A 22,090-nucleotide genomic window follows, 5' to 3' on the forward strand; every position below is an offset into this window, starting at 1 on the left:
GAAAAAAATCTTAAATTCAGGATACATTTGCAAGCCCTTTTTGCTGTCCTTAAAAAGGTAGATCAGTTAGTTCACTGTTAAAAAAGGCAACTCATGCAACAATCTCCTTGATTTATCATTCATTATAGTTTATAATGTGCAAGTGAAGACAAAACAGGCTTGAATATTTTTAAATAGTTTTAAATATTACTTATTAATTCAGTTCTTTTTCATTAATTGTAATGGGGATATTTTAAATAGGGTTTTTTTATTCTCACATTCCCTATTTAGTCAATCTGAACTGAATTACTTTAGGCCCCAGTTTTCTGACTGCAATCTTGAACAAATTTTTAAACATCGGAGAAATGTATGGTTGACAGGAACAGCTCAATGGTAAATACATAATTCTGCACCAAGTAAAGAGTTAGCATGATCAGCTTGTTTCTATCATCTATCATTTACCATCAGCTACTGTTCAAAGATAAAACCCTTGCTGGCAGCATTCAAACCATACAACAAGCTGGAAGTGCAGACACATTGTTAGGTCATTTTGTCACAAGTATTCTTTTAAAAAATATATAACCCTATATTTCAACACTCAAGTGTTACTGAAATGTATCAATGAATTAAAGGAATAGTACACCGATTCCTTTAATACCGATAACTTGTTAATCACTCATATCAATCTCTTTAACACTGATTTGCTTATGTCACGTATTATTATAAGGTGTGAAAGGGGGGGAATTGTATATTTTTTTAATTCCAGCGATTTTCAGGCATAAATGGCAATTCACTGACTGGCAATGAGCCACAATAGAAGACTAGCTGAAAACATAATAGTGACCTACATAGAACAGGTCAGCTGTTAGCTAGGCTCACAGCTCTCTGTCCTTGATAGATGCCCCAGAAAGCTGAAGCATAGATGGGGAGGAAGTTAGCACTGTGCTTCCTTCCTCTCTTGTCGTGTGAATGACTGATGCAGAGGCTTCATATTTTTCCAGGTCACATCTGCCCAGACAGCTTCTGTGAAGAATTACTGGAACACATTTTAGTCCTAGTTGAAAAAAAGAAATCTAGGACAACTCCACTGATATATTCAACACCCACCTTTCGGACAGCTCCCAGCTAAATTCTAAATGGTTCAAGTGCAAAGCTTGATTGAGTGCATTTAATAGAAGTAAACATGATGTACACTTACTTCTTCAAACATTCTTTTAATTAATTCACAACCATCCAAAGGCTTTCTAAACACTGGGATTTATCCCCCCTTTTCTCTGCAGAACACTTGTAAATTCAAGCTGTGGAATAAAAACTTAATTAGCTCTCAGCAATTTGGCTTCAGTTCACATTATTCAACATTTATTGACATAGTCAAGAGATTAGCGTGGGGACCAAAACAAACTCTCATTTTAAGAGGACTAGCATTTCCATAAAAGTGTCAACTCGAATGGTAGCACACATGAAATTTTTTTTCTCATTGCTTTATATTCACTGTATCCCTATTCCCTGCGCTTTTAGATCAATGATTTTGGCTCCATTTTTAAAAGGTGTTGTGGGACGCTGTTGTGGAACCTTCAACCCAGCTTGAACAATTTAAAGAAAGGGAACAATGTGGGTGAAATCTATCTCTCTACTATGTACGATATCTTTGACGGTATAGGTTTTGAACTGAAAACACCATTCAGTGCACATTTTGCCCACAAAATATACAGTCAATTCACTTTACAATACAAAATTACATTTGTAAAGGGCCTTTCACGTCGGGAGAACATTCTAAGGCGCAGAACGGCCAGGGATTAGGACTTTACAGTATATTCAGTAGCCATTTTTAAGACACTTCTTTATAACGCAGGCGAGATACCATAACCCATTAGCATTTTAATCTGCATTTTGCAATGGCACAATTCTGACTTCATTATAATCATAATAATCCTTGCATTTGATATAACTCCTTATCAAGTCTTCGAGATGTCTCAAAGCGCTTCACAGAATATATTGTAAAGTGAATTGACTGTATATTTTGTGGGCGAAACAGGGCAGTCAATTGCACACAGCAGCGTCCCACAAACAGTCGTGGATTGAGTGACCAAATTATTATTATTTTACAATTGCTTGCTGCTAGACATTTTGTCATTGGCTTTTATTCTGATAAAATGACAGGAATGTACTACTTTTGAGAGGAATTGGTTTAGAACTCTACTGCTGATTGGACTCTAAATAGGGACTTGGGTCTTTAGAGATCTTTGGAAATGATACTGATGTAACTTGCTGAATGTGGTAAAGGTGATTATAGCGCTTGCTGAATGTGGTAAAAGTGATTAAATATATAACTGACTTGTTATTCACTTGTACATGGCTCAGACATAACAGAAGTACTGCACACATAAAACATGGGGATGCTTTAGTGCACAAGGTGATTTGTTATAAATGTTAGAATTTTATTAATAGAATCAATTACAACACCTTAAAGACAGTTTCACTGTTAGCTGCAGTAGTTAATGAATAATGAGGTGGTACAGGTCAGTTTAACAGATCCATATTTAAAAAGGTGAAACTAGGGGTTATTGACCTGCTGCTTAACTGTATTCTATCACGCTGGAGAATGACAATTGCCCTGATTATTATATATTGAATAGAACAATCTACACACAGAAATTAAAAGGAGATCAATTGGGCATTTTGAACATGATTAAATGGGTAGCGACTTAAATGTAGGAGACTGTTAAAACAAATTCCATGTCATGATTTTCTATTGTGTTTTCTACATTTGCTGGAAAACCAGATAAACACGTGTTGAGTGTAAGTTGTGGTAGAGAAGAGGAAATGCCAGTATAAAGCAGAGGATGTCTATTTTTCTACACAGAGGCTTTGCATATTCGAATTCTAACAATCAAGACCACAAAACCCACCCAACGGAGACACATCTTAGGAGCAAACAGCTATGATACCTGCAACACAAAACCGCAATTGCTTAAACTGCTGACTTCCATGAAAAAATACTTTTAAAGTTTCCTGACTGAATAGTTCTGGGTCACTTGAACGGCATTTTCCTTTCGAATGCCTCAGGGTGCAAAAGGTAAAGGGTAGCCAGTAACTTCAATCTTCTGATTCAATACATTTCTTGGAATGGGTTGGTCTTTTTTTCCAAATCATTAAAGATGTAGCATTGGATTTTAACCTTACCACTTTTGTCATTTCGAGCAATATCATTCCCATTATTCATCTGACATGACATCAATGAATTTTGATTTCTGCCATATTCCTCCCTGTACAAATGTTATTAAGCTCTCAAATCAACGGTATTCATACCCTGAAGTGCGCCTGCAAAATTAATCTGTACTCGGATGACATATTGCTTTAGTTACCCATTCTTTCAGGATTCTCACTCAACGATAATTTCTCAATTAATTGCTGTTCAGTCTCTCAAATTACAAGGTCAACTGAAAGTAGTCCACAATTATGATCTCATTTGGGTTTTGACGTGCCCTTGTTGGTCATGACTCTCACCTTTGTTATCAATAAGTTTTAAATTATTAAACATTTTCGTACCTTAGGATGTGTTATTAGCTGAAGTGCTATTTGGCAAAGGTTTGTTTCTACTGAGAAAGCAAATGATGGAGTCAACAGCTTTAAATTCATTCCATTCTGATTCATCACAGAAGAAGTCTCTAACACGGCTTATCACTGAATAAATGAATTGCAAAAAGTTACAACTTTTTAAAACTGATAACGTGCTGACTAGACTCCAAATCATTAACTCCATTTTTACATTCTAGACAAGAATACAATCCCCTGACATACCCACTTCCGTATGAACAGCTAGCTTTGCACTAAGACTAGAGAATATAGGAATTTTAGCCCTTAGCTATAAATAAAAAACTTTTGTCTGAATTGCTTGCGAGACACATATATGGTACACAAAAAAACATTAATGTTTTGCATCTATCCTGATGTTTTAAGTTTTCCAGGCCTAGTGACACACATGACCCTGTTTGATTCAGCAAGGCACAGCACTGTTTCCCGCTGCCAATAAATCTTAGTGTACGCATAACAATCAGCTGTGCTTGTGCTTTTGTGCTGATGCATTTGAAGTATGGAGGGACATCAGGGTGGAAATGACCTCACAGCTACATCAATAACCGTCCACGGTGGAGGAATAGGTTTTAGGCTAAATACACTGCAAAAAAAAACCAAGGTCATTTTGGAGATTGGGCCTATCAGATGCAGGCAAGCTGGGAATTTATTTTGGAAACATGCCTATTTAAGGCTACTCACCAGCCACAATTTGCTTCACTCAGAAGTGTTTTCATCATGCTGGTTGCAGATATTTGTAGTTTTCTTTCCCAATCGCAGTGTCTCAGGCACTGCACTAATACAACATCTGAAGCTCAATGACCACTAACTTCAATATAATGGGGAAGAATATACAACCTACGCCTCATCCTCACACACACACACACAGAAGCATACGCCCTTCTTGACGGTGCCCTGCAAATAAAATAAAACAAAACATAGCAAATAAGGAAGGAACAATGAAACTAACATTCCTGTTGCAAAAAAATAGCAACTTAAAGTACCTTGCATTTTGTTCTAAGTTTTACTGAATTATGAAATGAATTGATCACTCTTAGTACTTAAAGCTCAGGCTTTTTCTCTACTCAAAACCTATTGTGTCAGAAAATCGAAGTTGAAATGATCAGACATTTTTTATTTCTAGACCATTTAAAAAAAATCTATTCCATATAGACTGTTCCGAACTCAGCAGCAAACCTGCAGAGACTTTCACCACTTGCCTAAAACCCGGGTGACGCTCTCACAATTTATTTTTTAATCAAAATGTTCCACGCTGTAAAGTCCTGTGAAATCCCACACTGTGTCTGAGTTTGATTACTGGAAATCAAGGTGGACTTAATTGGATTCCTCCCGGACCTGATTTCTGTTTATTCTCATCTGTTATTAACAAATTGTTGACTCTGATTAAAAAACTATTTGTTTATTCCTTTACGTCCCAAATCTGAAATGCTTTGTGACCATTTTGATCCCGAAAAGAAATCATTTGATAGCGCTTTATATGCCCTGTCTACTGTATCCTTTCACTGAAGTATAGGAAATGGTCCAGTTCTTGTTATTATGCTGACAATCTCACTTCATATAGTGTATTGCGAAATAGGAATTGAAGGTGCACATTGATTCTGTGACATCAAATACCTTCAGCACCTACTTTACTGAACGGATACATCCTTTTATCACCGTTGCATCCCTTCTACCACCTACTACATATTAATAAACAAAGTTAAAGTCTAATCTTGATATAAAGCTTGTAGATTACATTTAATAATGAATAACCAATGGGCAGCAATACATTTATTGCAGTAATTTAATCTCAGCCTTCCCCTATTGTACATAAACTGTGAAAGCTTTGCTCGTGTAGTCGGGGGCAGAGGCAGAAACCACTTGATTAAATTATTGGCTTGTAACTCGCTCGACGCACTTGATACAAGTGCTGCGTGCCAGTCGTAAACATTTTCTTGACAGGAAAAGATTTCATTCAACTCTTTGTAAATTTCAATCAGTAACAGATAACACACAAGCCCAATTTGAATCCCACTGAATCAGCAAAGCATTGAATATACACAACGAGAGAATTATTGGATTATCCGTTTTAAACCACTTGCTCATAAAATGTACGGCACTTAAAGAATCGACAAATTCTTATCTACCACCTTAAATTTGAAGTCAGTTTCTTTTAAGAACTATGGAAAGCTAACTTCACAATTAAGACAGAATTCAACAATTTGCCAATTTCTGGATGCTCTAAAACGCTACATAAACGAGGTGGAATTTCTCCCCCAATTAAACGGTTAAATCTCCATCTACAGCACCTCCCCACCCCACATGGAGTTGTGTTGATTCAGTTGGGAAAGGGGACACTTTCGAGTTCAGAATATTCTCTCTTTATAACGTGTATCATGTCCTAAAGAAAACAATGGGGACTGTCTATTAAAAGCTCCACCAACGTATTGTTCATTGTTTGATTGGAACGAGTGCTGTTAAAGGAGACTGAAGATTTTGGTGATGGGCCAAGTGAACACAATAAAATGCAATGGGTATAACAAACTCGTTCATTAATCCGAGAACAATAACAGCATTCTGCTTGGTTTGTTCATCTCACTTTAAGCTTGTAAAATGTTGGTTCACCAGACGCTTTTTATTTTCCCCCATGACCCAGTTCAATAAATCAAATGCACTTTTTGAATGCCAAGGAATGGCACTCACTCACATTTGACCAAAGCAGAACAAATTGACAGCCAAATAGTTGAAGGGAAATGTGCTGACACCACTGGGCAATCTTTTCCTGGAAAAAAAATTGTTTGCGTCTGTTTTGGAAGCATTTATCTCTCTGAAATTAATGGTACGATCAATGAAAAATTGTGCAGTTCAATTACAGAGTAAATGTTTCTTTTTAGAACATTGTCGATTTTTTGACCTTTAGTGGCAAAACATTGAAAATATTGCAAGACAGTAATTTTCTTTCAGTTCTCACTGGAATGTATCAGAAATTTACATCAAGTTGCATTGCATGTTTACACTAAACATTTAACATTTCTATGTGAAATATCCGGAGTAATAACAGACATTGGGGGATGTTGCATTTATGAAAAGATTCTAATGGAACTCATGTTTCTTTAACCTTTAAGTGATGTATTGCATGTATTGTATTTTACTGTAGTTTTTGAAAATTATTGAAACCATGGAACTGATAAAACAGGTCACTTCAAAGCACTTCACAGGATTTTACTACAAAGTGTAGTTGACTGTGTATTTTGTAAGCAAATGCAGCAGCCAGTTTATACACAGCAAAGCAGTCATGGAGTGAATGCCCAATTTTATCTGTGGGATTATTGGTGAGGACACGCGAGGAGAAGGTACACAATTTTTTTATATACTCTTCGATAGTTAGAATGAATTGCCAATCACTTTTTTTTGTATCCGGCCTGACCTAAACGTTTTAAGTAAAAGATGAAGATGTACACAATATAAGCAAAAGAAATCACATTTATCTTCTGATATAAATAAAGCCACAATGAACCGGAATTGTTGAAAATCTGGTCTTTGTTGTGAATCAACCATTTGAGGCCTCTGCGATAAATATAGCACCTAATGTACTCTCACTTGCTTTCGCTGAAAGCTACAGCATCTAGGTGCCCTAGGCAACCTGCAACTAGTGGACCAGAAAGACTGTACTAGTATAATAGTACATCATTTTACATGGCAGAGTTAAGGTTTGAGCATTGATGTGAAAAAGAATTTCAATTAGGATAAGGTTGAAATATGTAAGTGGACATGGTAGAGCTGAATCATTCTTTACACACAGATGCACAAAGTTTAGATTTTGACCCATAGGAGGGCAGGCGGTAATAATAATAGAATCTCAGCTTAGAAATACAGCGAGGAATTCTTTCCTTCATGTGAGAATACAATGCACCAAAGGCTGTTAGAGGTGCCTGGAGGAAGCAGCTCCTCAGCTATATCTGCTGGTTGCATCTCAAGTCACTTCCAATCTTATATAGAGTTTACATTCAATCAGTTTTATACATAACAACAGATCCCCAGGAGAGATTGGAAGCCAGAAGTCATACCAAATGTTTCATCATAAAGCGTGAAAGAGCAACAGAAGCAGTTTATAACTATCATATGAACCCAGAGATGAAATTTCAGCCATGAAATCATATATATATATATATATAATAGCAAGCTGTAGGAGCAACTTTTTGTTTGGTCCTGTTCCTTTACCTTGGACTTCTGCCTCGCAGATCACAGTTTTAATTGCCTATTAGCTGGGAGCTGACTTTTTAACTCAAATAAAACTTAGGGAGTAGGCAATAAGCGAAACAATACCATTTACATTCATAGAGAGCCTTTCACGTTGGGAGGACGTCTTAGAGGGCTTATTGATTGATCGATAGATAGCATGTTAACAGAGACAACAAAGGAAGACAACAAAGGGAAGGAAGCTAAAGGTCCACTTCTTCTTCATTGGTGAACCTGTGAAACCAAAGAGTTGGACAGCAGCACAAAGGAGTTCATTAACATCACTCATAAACACACTTCAATTCTTTTAAATATATTGCGGAGACACAAACATTTCCGATGTTCCTTTTTCCTCTAAATGAAAGGAGTTTGTTACCCTGATAGCAATTCAAGAGTAGATAATAGATTATTGTCTTCTCAGCAGATGAACCAGATTGGCTCATAAAACAGGATCTCCAAATTTTGTCAAGTGCAGCATAATACCCATTCACATTCGGAAAAAAGGGAAAAGAACTGAAACCACTCTTTATTTAAAAATATACCCCGACACAAAGCATTGCTTTGTAGCTGTGAAAGCCAAGCATATATTATATTTCAATCACAAGGTAATTTCCGTCTTTAGATTTCAGCATGCTTTTCAACTGCCTCTGTAATTTTTTTTCTTCAAAAGATTTGAAAGTGTAGGTCAATTACAGCCATTTATACTGAGAAATATCACTAGCATTAGTCATTTGAAAGTGCCAAACAACAAAACCAGTCAATGGGCCCTGTGATTATGCTTGGAGGTCTATAGAATTAACGAACAATTAGGTTTATTTTTCTCTTCCATAGGACCCATGGCTGCTTCATACATTCAATCTTTGAACATTGCCAATTGGCACCTTCTCAATCAATGAGTACAGTTTACTATCCAATAGCAGTGTCACTCTTTGCATTTATTTAGAAAATCATTGAATATATTATTTTAATGGGGAGCATATTAAGCTCCAGTTGTTGTTCATTGCCTAGCCGTCTCAGATCACAACAAACTGCCCAACCATCGATCATTCAGTATCAGAACTAAAGAGAAGATGATTTACAAACCTCATGTTTTCAATCCCATTATATCGTAGTTTTTCTTTGTGAATGTGCTGCTGCAGTAAATCACTGCACCACTGGTAGAAATATAAATAGAGGAAGTATGTTCCAAATAGGGTCTATCTCATAGTTGCTCATTCCTGCTGCTCAGGATCAAATTATTGACACATGGGAGTTTCGTTTTTTTTAAACTGCGAGAAAGTTTCAACACAAAACGGGCTCTGCAAACACATACCTCTTATTTTCTGATATCAATTGATAAGATTTATTTCTTCACCAGAGCACCAGGGATGAAGGGTGGGGTGTTTTACTGGGACCTCACTATTTTGATGCAGACTGATAAATTATAAATCTTCTCATTTTCTGCCTATAACTTGTAAATGGGATTATGAAAAATTGATATTTTTTTGGTGGCAGTATAATCATAAGGAAATGAGCATTGTACATCACTTATGTTGCTTTAAATGCTTCACATTGATTGCTTTGACCTTTTTTTGTCAGCTCAGATCTACTCGAAACTGCAGTGTGCATATCGGCCATCACAGCTCTATTCAGCGATGAGCAGAAAAGACTGGCATGCCAGCGATTCACAAATATTTAAATGTTTGTAAGATATCCTCTTTCATTAACAATTAATTCTCTGCTCATTGTGATACACTGAATCTGTCGTGGTGACACTAAGTTGTGGTAGCCTTTGATTTTTGCTGCTACTGGTGATTAATAAGTGTTTACATGTCCAACCATGTCTGCTACACAAGCACTTTATGTGCAGAATATTGAAACTGGAATAGAAACATGGATTCATCAATGCTATCAGATCTGCATCCTTCACAATTTTAGGATGATTGTCAAGAGGCGAACTGGACCTATGGGTACCTTACCTTAAAGCCAATGAAAAGGATAAGGGCAGGTTATACAATATAACCCTGTTGAACTTGCTGCACATTCTAACAGAATTCTCAACAAATTCACTTAAGAAACGCCACAAATATATCTAACATTTCTAAGTAAAAGTAATGAAACATGCAATTTAAAAAAAAGTATGGCATTCTCCCATTTGAAATTTACGTTTGTTAGTTCAAATAAAGATACAGTTCTTCTTAAAATCTGCTTTACACGTTTCCGATGTGGCTTTACTACTGGATAAAATGATTGTACTGTCGGAACAAGTTTTGGGGAGGTGTGATTAAACAGTTTGCTGTTCTTGTGCCCGTATAAATAATTTTTTTTTAAAAGAATAATAATTTGTGAACTAATGCTGAGGTAGATTAAAGGAGATAGGCATGAACTAATACAGTCACATCAGCTAGCAAAGGGATTCTGCCTCTTTAAGTAAATATCATTCATGGCGCACAGATTATTTGGTAGCCCTAGGGAAGGAAACCAGATAAATAATATTTTAGCCAGCAATCTTTTCCAAGAACCATAGTAACATCAAAAATAGGGCACAGCACTAGAGCAAAAGAGAAAATACGATAACTTAGAATAGTGCAACAGTATTTTCATGTTACATTTTGCTGATCTCAGCTGCACCTCTCAATGAACCAGTCAACATTATATGCTCATTTTCACTGCTAAGCAGTTTCTAAGGTGTTTTCATTCAAAAATATATTTTTTATTAAAATTTTTAAATCAATTATCGTGTTTCGAAGACATGATAAGGCGCTATATCAAATGCAAGGGTTATTGGCATTATTAAAAATAATAACAATAAATGGCAAAAGGATTCAATAACTGACTCAGTCACAAAAAGCAAAAAGCAAGGTTGTGTTAGTGGACAACAGTGGAACATGCTTTTCAAAGCTCATTGCCTCTCTGTTGTATATCCCATTTATACAGCACTTCTGCAGGTAGTTTCAGCATTGGATTGCTTTATATTTTACAATCCAATCCAGCTGTTTTCTTCCAGCGGGAGAGCATTAACAGTCCTCCCCAGTGATGGGGTTAGAGCTATGTCATTGCTCTGTGTCTGACGCAGTCTAACTGGACACAGGACTAATATTCAGTCTATCTGGAAAGCATTTTGATGGTATGATAATCCCCAAATCAGAGATGCGCTGCTTATTAGGCTGTTTGCCGATAAACAGTGGTTCGCATACAAAAACAGTCACTGCACTTTACAGAAACTACTGGCGAAGCACTTTCAGCACAATAAGGTGCTATATTGAATGCAAAGATTATTATTAAGCATATAGACCTAATGAGAGAAAATAAAGGTCCATCATTTAACATAAATTGGTCCATCCCAATTTATGTACAGAATTGACAACATTGTATACTGTCCTTTTTAATTTATAAAACCTCCCTGCTTCAAAATAGCAATGTTTTGAACTTTCTTTTCCCCTTCTCGTTCTTCGGCTACGCTGCCTCATGTTTTCACAGTGCAAAAACATTTCTATTTTAATATTTCAGTAGAGAAATGTTCGAGTGAAAACAGCAGAAAGCCAAGCTCCAAATAAATTATTAAGTCTCTGCTGATGGAGCCTCTTCTTGTTTCCTGCTGCAGCAGCTACAATCACATTGCATTACTCTCCAAAGAATGTGGGCTTGTAACTGGGAACTAAAATGTCAATACTGGACACATCCCAAGTTTAAACAGACTGCACTATATCAAGGCTACTGCAGCACTTTCAGCAATGACTTAAGCTCCCTGCATTGCAACACTACAAGCACAGAAGTGCTGTCGTTTGCTTATTTGTGCATTTGGGCTTGGCGGCTTGCTGATCTGAAGGCTTTTAAAGGCATGCATTTCTTCCAACTGAGATGTTTTATGGTGACGAATGTAAGCTTTCACGCACGTAAAACCTGAAACCTTTCGGCAAAAAAAAATATTTTCATTGCCGGTTGAAATCGGGAGTTGTTAAGAAAGATAAAAGAAAAATCTAACCAGGAACAGTAAGATAAGATACATATTTGTATACAAACACATTCACTCTGAATCTGTTTGTCTTGCCATCGCACAACGTTACAACAAACCTTTTGAAGATTTTCTTTCACAAATAAGAATATACTTTCTGAAATGCATTTCCAAAAGGAAATTTTGTGAAGCGCTTTGAGACGTCTTGAAGAGTTGATATCAAATGCAAGGATTATTACTACTATTATTATTGTTCACCCTGAAAATTCACGCTCCAAATGCTCTAAGCAACATAATGTCACATTGCTCCTTGCAAGTCAGAAAAGGAAAAGAGGAAGATAGTTGCCTTTTTAAAACATCCGTTTCACAAATTTAAAATGAACAATGATTTCAAAGCAATTTTATTTTTAAAAAATTGCCTTCTTAAAAAAGGTAATAATCAGCATGGCATCAGTGTGCAAAACAGGACAGCAGCCCTTTAAAATCAACCCATTTTAAATGGTCTTTGAATGGTTGAAGGAAAGGACATGCATAAGTTTAAATGCAATCAAAATACGTGTGTTGCTACTGGCCAGGCTATCCAGCTGAGTCTCAACCTGCAGCTCACACATATTCACTTGTAAGTGGAGCATTTTCATTTTAAACAGAGGGCGAGGGAGAAAAAAAGAAAAAAAAAGGCCATCACAATTCATCTCAAGTATCATAGAGGATAATTAGACACAATGGCAAGCTGTGGTGGGCCTACTTTACAGTGTGGGTTGGAGAGCCGTAGTTATAATTACATAGCCATCACGCTGAATGCAACAATCAGTGCTTGACTGCACCATGTTAGCCTATTCAAACCACCGGGAAAAAAATAGCTCGAATCTATATCAGTGAGAAGTTAAGATCAATGAGGAGAGCAACGTGTTTACAGTAAATTTGATTTTACTGGCAGGCACAATGATTTTTTTGATCAGCCAGAATTATTAAAAAGCAATTACCTCAATAAACGGTAGTCCATGTGTTCTGTTGTAAATGTTGTAACTGCAACGTTCTACTTTAGCAGCGAATATCATAAAACGTGCTTCTAACTTTTCAAACATGGCAGTGTATCTTCTGTCTGATGTTGGCTGTGTGCTGTTCAGCGTGGAACACAGCAGAAAATTATGTCAATGCACTGAAAAATTCTTAGACTTAAATGCCGGCACTCGCAATACATTATCACAAAAATAGGGTAACAATTGCTAAAAGAAAATACAAGGTTATTTTCACTGATTGAAATAACTGAGTTTAAATAAAATCCAGGTCTGTGCATGTGAATCCACTCACTTTCAGACTGGTCAAATATTGTCCTAGCACCCGGGAACATTCTTTGTGTGTCCTACTGTTTACAAAGACCCAAAACTTAAAATGCTGAAACAAGCATGAAATAAAACCAGTGTGAAGTCTGATACCATATGATGGTGACATGCCTTGAAATAACATCATACCATTAAACATGTACTGAAAATTGCAATAAATTTAATTAGGCTGCAGTACGTTAATTGAAGTTATAGTGGCTCCCAACTCAGCCTAAATTTGAGTAAATAGACTGGTCCGTTGCTATCTTTAACGAGAGTGATGCAGTTCTGAAACAAGATAATGTATGCATGTTTCTTTATCACCCCGTGTCCTTAGAATGATATAATTGTAATTTGCTGCTTTTGAATGCAGATTACTTGCTTGTAATTTTACATCTCGTAAGCCAGATGTCCATTATGTCATTGCATTTTGCTGTCGAAGGGGTGTTATTACCCGTCCTCTCCTTGCCTGTGGAGTTAGCTTACCCAGGTTTAACACTAGCCATTTTTGTGAAGGCTGACAAGGACACAGAGAATCTGTACTGCATGAGTCCCGGTGTATCAAACACCGAAATGAACAGTCGGGGAACGGCTAAAAGCACACTCTGGACTAAAACTGCAGAACTGCATACATCTGCAATTCAGTGATTATTTGTGTCACCTACGCTAGATTTTAAATGTATTTTCTCCAGGGTTTGGCTTTGATATTCTGAGACTAGCAAGTTTTATTCTGTATGGGATGCCGACACCATTTGAAATGTTGTGACTTTTCAAGTCATGGAAATGCAGACTAAGTGTAAAGCACGAAACATCGTGCAGACCACAGAACAATCAACGCTTGCAGGAGGCAAACTAGTTTTTGTCAAAACAGAGATGTGGAGCACTTCGATGGGAGTGTTGACAGTGTAGTGCTTTAACCCTTAATGATGTCAAACGAAAAGAAAAAGATATTCTTATTTGTTTTGACCACAGACGGTTTGTTAAATGACATATTGAATTCACAAGATTGGGAGATGAAGATTGGCAAATTATTCCCAAGGTTTCAGTGTGTCATTGCTTAAACCTTGGGCAGGTTTCCTTACTCCACACTCCTGTATTTACCTAAGCAGTAGCTTACTCCACATCGCTCTGATCATCCAAGGAAAGGAATGTCTTGCAAATGTACAATTAGGCACAAGCACAATGCCTGGTTAGCCAGTGCTGATTCCCAGCTAAGTTAGCGTTTTCATTTAGTGTGTCCGGCTCTTTAATGACGTTAACACATTAAAAGCCTGACCATTTGGCAGTAGCTTTCGATCTTAGACTTCATTAAGTTTAAAAGTTGTTGTCATGGTAGTTACACTCAGACTGGAGTAAAATTACACTCAGTTCTACCCAAATAGATTAGAGACTACCCCCCCCCCTCAACCCCACCCACCCCCACACACACAGACACACACACACACATGCACCAATGTGGTTTGACCGACACTGTTTCCTTGAATCAGGATCCTAGCTCCTGAAGCTGGAGTTACACTACGCATTGTCAATTCAGCATTGAAAGCCATCAAAGTGACACAAAATAACTGGGTCATAAGACCGCACGTGACTGTACACCAGCTGATGTGCAAGTGTACTGCTGAAGCTGGGTAAAACGCACTCCATCACCCAGCATTCACACTCCTCATCCTTCACAAAGAAACAACAGCTATAAATTTGAAACGAGTTCACATGGTTTAAACGTGCAGAAGCAGACTCACTAGCTTTTTGTTTCATATCCAGGAAAAAAAAGAGACAAATGTGGCCCACTTTAAAGAGCAACTTTCATATCCCGCAGTTGTCTGCATAGGCAATGTCAAATAGAATATGTATGATTAACTAGACAGAGAATAAATTAGGGCTGCATTGATGTTAAAAGGCAAAAGCAATCGATGGGGTTTAAGTTACTTGACATGACATGAGAGCGCAGGATGAGAGTGTTATTGTCTTCGAAACCCTGCGAGTTTGTTAAACCTTTGAACCCAATTTCGTTTATTTTTCTTCAATAATCCGCACAGGGTTTTCATTCATTTTACCTTTTTTTGGAGTCAGTGAAAACTCGCTGTTTGAGACCTGTCTCTGCCACAATTTGCACTGAGCGGTGGCAATATGGCTGCTGAGATATTCCGTCCAGCCTCAGATCGTGTGGTAGGAAAAGGTTGGTTTGCAATATTCTGATCGCTGGTAGAACTGGTATGTAATCGGAGTCTGTCAACAAGAAAAAGGGCTTCAATGAGGAATTATGTACTATATTTTAGAGAGGTAAGATACTGTATTCTGGTTTACGTGAGTACAAGATTTACACAATTCATCGGATGCTGTAACAGGAACAGATGGAAACAAAGATGTGTTGGACTCGCTATTCAAGATTCATGTTAACGAAATGGTAGTCAGTGATTGAGTGGCTTATAGGACATACACAGCAAACACTCATAGATAACACACCCCAGCATGAGCAATCACAAGCAGGATTTGTTCATCGTTTAAAACTGCTGTGTACAATTGACTGCCGTGTTTCGCCCACAAAATATACAGCCAATTCACTTTACAGTATATTGTGTGAAGCGCTTTGAGATGCCTTAATGGTGTGATAAATTATACATTATACATTTTTCACCCATTTTCAGCTTTCATTTCATACCATCAAGTAAACACATTGCAGCACATCTTCCCATTCACATGAATTGGACCCATTCCTACCCTCTCCCTAACAAACCAAGGGTTGCAAACTCTTTGGTTTCATGTACACTATGCCCTTGAAACCAAAGGAAAGTGAGGAGAAACATACAAAAGATTAGAAATCAGCGCATCGAAATAAAATGACTTGTGTGTAGTGTAACAACTTAAACAGACTTTTCTACTAAATTGTATCTCCCCAACCCCATTAAAGCAATAGCTAGTACGTTGCCTCATTATTCGTTTGCATTCATCAGAACACGATCTGGGTGCAGTTTATTCACAGTCATTGGTGAATTCACTTGATTCCTGGCTATTGAAATGGATAGTAAACGATTAAGCACACTGCAGGAACTAGGACTCTGTTGGGATTTACAACATGTAATAACCGTTATGTTCTGTACAGATGTGCCCGTAACATAAATAAATAAGCACATAAAGTCTGGTTTCATGGGACAACGTAGAAAATCTTATGACACATAACACAAAGATGTCCTGAACAGCTGATTACATTCGTAATACACATTTTCTATACCTCAGCTAAAAACCATGGGGTTTCTGATGTGCCAAAGAGTGGTTAAAACAGATTTTATTTTTGAGAATCAGCTGACTGTTAAACAGAATGATTGTGCCTATCTCACACCCTCCAATATTTACTTGTTCAGTATTTTACACAATTGTTGTACAATAAGAAAAATCACCTCGCGTATTCTATCCAACATTCAGCAACTGGTAAGTTGTTTGAATTTTAAGGGACGTCCTCCCGACGTGAAAGGCCCTTTACAAATGTAATTTTGTTATTGTTGTGGTAAGGAGAGCAATGAGCAACAGAATGCTTATTCATGTCCACGCTGTGACTTGGAGTGGTACAAAAGCAATAAGAACAATATGTAGTTTATTTCCACACTACGATAAAAATGGTCATTCGCTTCATAGCTGTTTGCAGGACGTTGCTGGGTGCATATTGGCTGGTGCTTTCGCCTGCAAGATACACAGTCGGTAAATCCTGTGAAGTGCTTTGAGACATCTTGATAATATGATAAGGCGGATGCAAGGATTATTAAGTAGTGCAGTGATGAAAATCAAATAGCACTTGCCTCCCCACACCTAGCTGTACTGGAATCTCTAACCTATTAAATGCTGTGTCGGAGACGATACCAGTTCGGTGAATAAGAAAGTAAAAACTCTGTCCTTACAAACTCATGCAATCAGCCTTCCCTTTAGTGGTATTTAAATCAGGAGTCATTGGAATTCAGTACTTTTTAATAAGATGGCATTAATCTACTGTATCAACATTATCCTGGTAGTTCTTTAATCTCTCGCCCAATTTCTTAAACTTTACCATATGCACAGTCACAGATTTAAACAATAATAACTATATCAATTTATGATAAGGCACAAAATGTGTTTTGATGGATTTTATGTCCAATACAAGTTTGAATGTTAGGAACCACAAAGAGTCTTGAATTTGCTTAAAAACTGCACACCATTAAATTCCACACTAAATTTAAACCTCTAGTGCTTAATAAAGTCAGCAAACATATAGTTATATCACATCATTCCTTCTTTCCCAGTAAAATAATAATCAAGCTGTCTTATTCATAGAAGTTCTGAAATGATTAATGCTTACCAGGCAAGCATATTTTAACAAAGTTACCTAGGATTATCGTGCATGGAATGTAGAACTGTAAGGAATGCAAAACAATAATTATTTGAAACAATTAATTAGTTCTAAAAAACACGCCAGGTGAACAATAATGTAAAAGTGCAATGTTCGGTAATAGACAAAATCAATGATATAATACTTATTGATAATTCATTCAGGCATTTACAACACCTTTTGTTTTTTTACATACAAAAGACATTAATTCATATTTATGTTTCAGCACTACCAGGTAGCAGTTAGGATAATTTGTAGTTCTTAACTAATCGGTCCAATTCACAAGAAATGCATCCCAGAGTCAATAAATAAGATATTTAACGTTTTATTGTTTCAAAGGGATGTAGCACAATAAATCAGATGTGCTAAACATTGACTATGTTGTAAAATTAATTAATTAGCCGAGACTTTGTAGAAAAAGATTAGTGAAATTCCAATCGAATTTAAAAACACTCTTGATACTTATGAAAGAGTTTGATATTTGGCCTTCATATTGACTTGATGTACCATATATAAGTATACTGTAGTATCCTTTCTGTAGACCTACAGTGGTTACCTTTAGTCACTGTCAGACACAATATATCATCTTGAACTTTTTTTTAAGAGTTCCTAACACACACAGTAAATCTTCATCAGTTACATTAAATAATCTGTGTAATCCCTACACATGTCTTTCCAGACAATCCTAGTATAAATAATCCTTCTCCCTCTAAAATATTCTCCCTCCACAATATTCTCCCTCCACGTATTCTAATTATTAACGCTAAAACTAGGCTAAATTTAAAATCAATTACAATGTTTAATCAGAAATTATGAGTGCAGGCACGTGAGTACATTTAATTCTTTCTCGAAAAGTAAAGTATTAATAAATTGCAGTAAATATTTTTGCAGATCATCAAAATTTAAGGTTTTAATTTGCTCATTTGTGGCAAATATTAAAGGGAAGCATTATTATAATGCATACTTTGTTATCCTTTTCTTTTCGAATATATTGCACTATAATATGAAACATTATTATTGCGGATTGCACAGCAATGTATGTGTGAAAAGCTATGATATATTCAAGAATCAAGGTTACACTCCTCATGTTCAAAATAATGTAAGCTTAAAATCAATATTATTACAGACAAGGCATTCTGGCTCTACTGTGTGCGAAACTGCATACTGACATGTCTGTGTACGAAAATTCTTTACATTATTTAAAAATAAACTATCACAACTGCAAGCTAAGTGGGACATGTATTTTTAAACGGATTATTGCCTCAGTCAGGGAACATTCAAGGTCATTCCCACTCGGGTGTCTCAATCAAATCCAGAATGATCCTGCTCTCAAATTCAAACGCTGGAAGTTTACGTGCCTAAGAATACTGCCCGATCTTCTCTCACACACTCTTTAAAGTTGAAAACATATCAGCACATAGAAGCCAGTGATTGCATCGATGATCCTGTAAGGCAGTGTGAATGGCATCACAACTAAAATAAATGGTTTTGATGGCTAGCCTTTCGACCAGTTGCGGGTATGAATGGAAATAGGCTGATCGTGTCCTAGGCTGATTTGTCAACAGGGAAAATAAATCTAGGTCGATTATACAACCTTCCTCTTTTCACATCACTTGACTATCTAAAAATGCCTGCTCCTTTTTCCTATTGGATGAAAACATAGATTCTGTGCCAGGGGTCAGAACTGCCCCCACACCCCTTCCTCCTCAGGGATCCAGTGAACCATTCTTCTTCCTAGAAAAAAAAATCTGGAATGCTTTACAATATTAAGGCGTTTGTGGGTTGAAAGCTGACCCAAATTTAGCACAATGATGATCATTTAATTTGCAAAATTTGGTCCCAGAATTTTAACTGCTTCTTAAACCTTCCTTAATTAAGCAATCTTCTACAATAATAATCCTTGCTTTTGATATAGCGCCTTACCACATCACCGAGACGTCTGAAAGTGCTTCACAAAATATACTGTAACATGAATTGTCCGTATATTTTGTGGGGGAAATGCGGCAGCCAATTGCACACAGCTGACTGACTTGAATAACTCATTTGTGAGCAGCTGCTGGTTTCACCACTGGCTGTGTTATTTCCTAGTTGTACCGCAACACGCAACGTAGCACCATGTCGATGAAATTCTAACCATAGGAGAGAGATGATGGGATTGTCAGAAAGTTTCTATCATTAGAATTGAATGGTAGCATAGTGTGCTGCTGAGCTTCACTCAGTGAAGTTACAACACACATTCTGTGTCAGTGCAGCATGGAAAACCGCACGGCTCCAGCATAAGGCACCCATTGTAAGTAGAGTATTCAGGACTATAAGACCATAAGACGTAGGAGTAGGCCATTCGGCCCCTCGAGCCTACCCCACCATTTAATAAAATCATGGCTGATCTTCTAACCTAATTCCATTTACCCGCCCTATCCCCATATACCTTAGTTCCTCGATCCTTTAGAAATTATTATTATTATTATTATTATAAATCTTGAATATGTTCGACAACTAAGAATCCACAGCCTTCTGAGGTAGAGAATTCCACAAATGATTATTACCTAGTTACCAAGGACCAGTTATTACCTCCTGTAATCTACATAAGACAATAAACACATCAATTCTAATAACCAACTTGCACATCTTGGGAAAATCAGCTACCTAGAAGAATCAGTAAGTCATTACCTCTTATTATTTGTAATCGGTTGCTCTGCAAAAAAAAAGACTGGCCTTACACTAGTTTTAATTAAGTGCCTGTTGGTACAGGTCTGGTCACTGACCATGACTGGGAATGCACCACGCGGAATGCAGCAGTAGCCGTTTGATGTGCGACAGGACAAATGAGCAAGTGGTTCTTTAAAAAGAATTGTGGCACGCTGACAGGAGATGGAATCACATCTGTGCACATGATGCTCACCCAGTTGTGCACAATGCCAGGACTTGTGCGTGAAATGTTGGTGGCTATGGTAGCCATTTGTTACCCTCAGTTGAAGTCCAATTAAATGAAACGACAGGACAATTGCATCTTTAACTTCAACACACGTTGAATTGGATTATTTTAACCAGTAGCCAGCTGAAAATCAATTTGAACGCACTGTAGAAATCACTGAAGAAGTAAGCTCAATAGCTCAGTGATTTGACTGTCCAGTGCTTTGGGACATCCTCCCGATGTGAAAGGCGCTATACAAATGTAATTGTTGTTGCTGTTGTACTGCAGGCAACAAATAAACACATGCCAGGAACAGAGCGATGCAAGTCGGTAACTTGGAACTACACCCCAGCTACCGAACCCTGGTAAACCGTTAGTGGAGAGCCTGCAATGCTTCTGAGTCTTCACTAACATTAAGAATCTTGTGGGCGGAGGTCCAACTTTTCACGGTATCTATTTTTAAACTTTACAAGGTTATAAAGGTTTTTCTCTGCAAAGCCTCTGCAAGCTGTACAACAGTCAATGGCAGAAGCAATATGAGTTTGCCTCCTCAATCTCTAAACTAGAATCAGCCTCCTAAACCATAATTACATTGCTTGAGTTTATCCTCCAAAGATCACATCAAGCTGGTGCAAAGTCCAGTCATGTAGTCATGTAACTTCCCTGCAATTCCTGGATTAGATTCTATTTCTACTTTTCAGGCATACTTTATTGGGGGGTGGGTATTTGGGTTATTCCATTAAGTTCACGTTCAGACGGGAAAAGCAATTCTATTCCTCTCTCCTTTCCTTCTGAACTGATTGAGACGATCACTGAATAAGTAATAGCGATGAGTTATATAGAGTTACCTTTCCAGATGGAAGGAATTTTAAACAATTTTGCCACTCTGGTAACTAAATTAGCAGACGATAAATCTTCAAGTTCTGAATTACTGATTACAGTTTTGTAATATATTTTCACGTGAAATCTAGTTCCTGTGAAAATACTAACAGAAATGTATCTCCTAATTTTGCAACTGTAAACATTAGGCAAAAGACGCAGGCATTTTATTAGAAAACAGCACAGTGTCGGACGAGGATAAGGGTACACAGATTACTGAGTAACAGCACCCTTAGGGGTCAGCACTGAGACTGCTCAGTGGAAATACTGGAAATAGTAGTTCTGCTAACAATGGCAAAGTAGTGGCGTTTTGATTCTGTTTGTCCCAATCGTTTCCTATAAGCACCCTAAAGTCCATCAACAGAACTTACTTTAACAGTGTCAATTGATAAGCAATTGAATACACATTAATCTGTTTGATTAAAAAAGATAAAAAGATCACGTTTGAAAAACAAATGTTTTTTTTTGCTTCTCTTTTTAAATGTATTTTTCTCCCCACGCTTTGTTCCTTCCCTCACACAGACAGACTTCAACCAGCTGTGAGGATTTTGTCCAAGAATAGACAAGATGAAACTACAGTGCAACTTTCAATACCTGGATTTCCACTTCCCATCTATCTCGTTGCCTGGCTGGTTAGTGAGCACCGTAGCAGATTATAATAATAATGTCTGCATTTGATATAGCATATTATCACATGGTCGAAACTTCTCCAAGTGCATCGCAGGATTCACTGTAAAGTGCAGTGATCGTGTATTTGTAAGTTACTGCACCTAATATATTTTAAACCCAAATAACGTATAATATCTAATTCAGAAGAACGAGAATGGTCATCAAGGTGAGTTAATTAAATGGTAATAATGATCTTGTAGTTCATTAATTTATTGATAACTATATTA

The sequence above is a fragment of the Callorhinchus milii genome, unplaced genomic scaffold (genome assembly GCF_018977255.1).
Source record: "Callorhinchus milii isolate IMCB2004 unplaced genomic scaffold, IMCB_Cmil_1.0 Scaffold18, whole genome shotgun sequence".
Lineage (NCBI taxonomy): Eukaryota > Metazoa > Chordata > Chondrichthyes > Chimaeriformes > Callorhinchidae > Callorhinchus > Callorhinchus milii.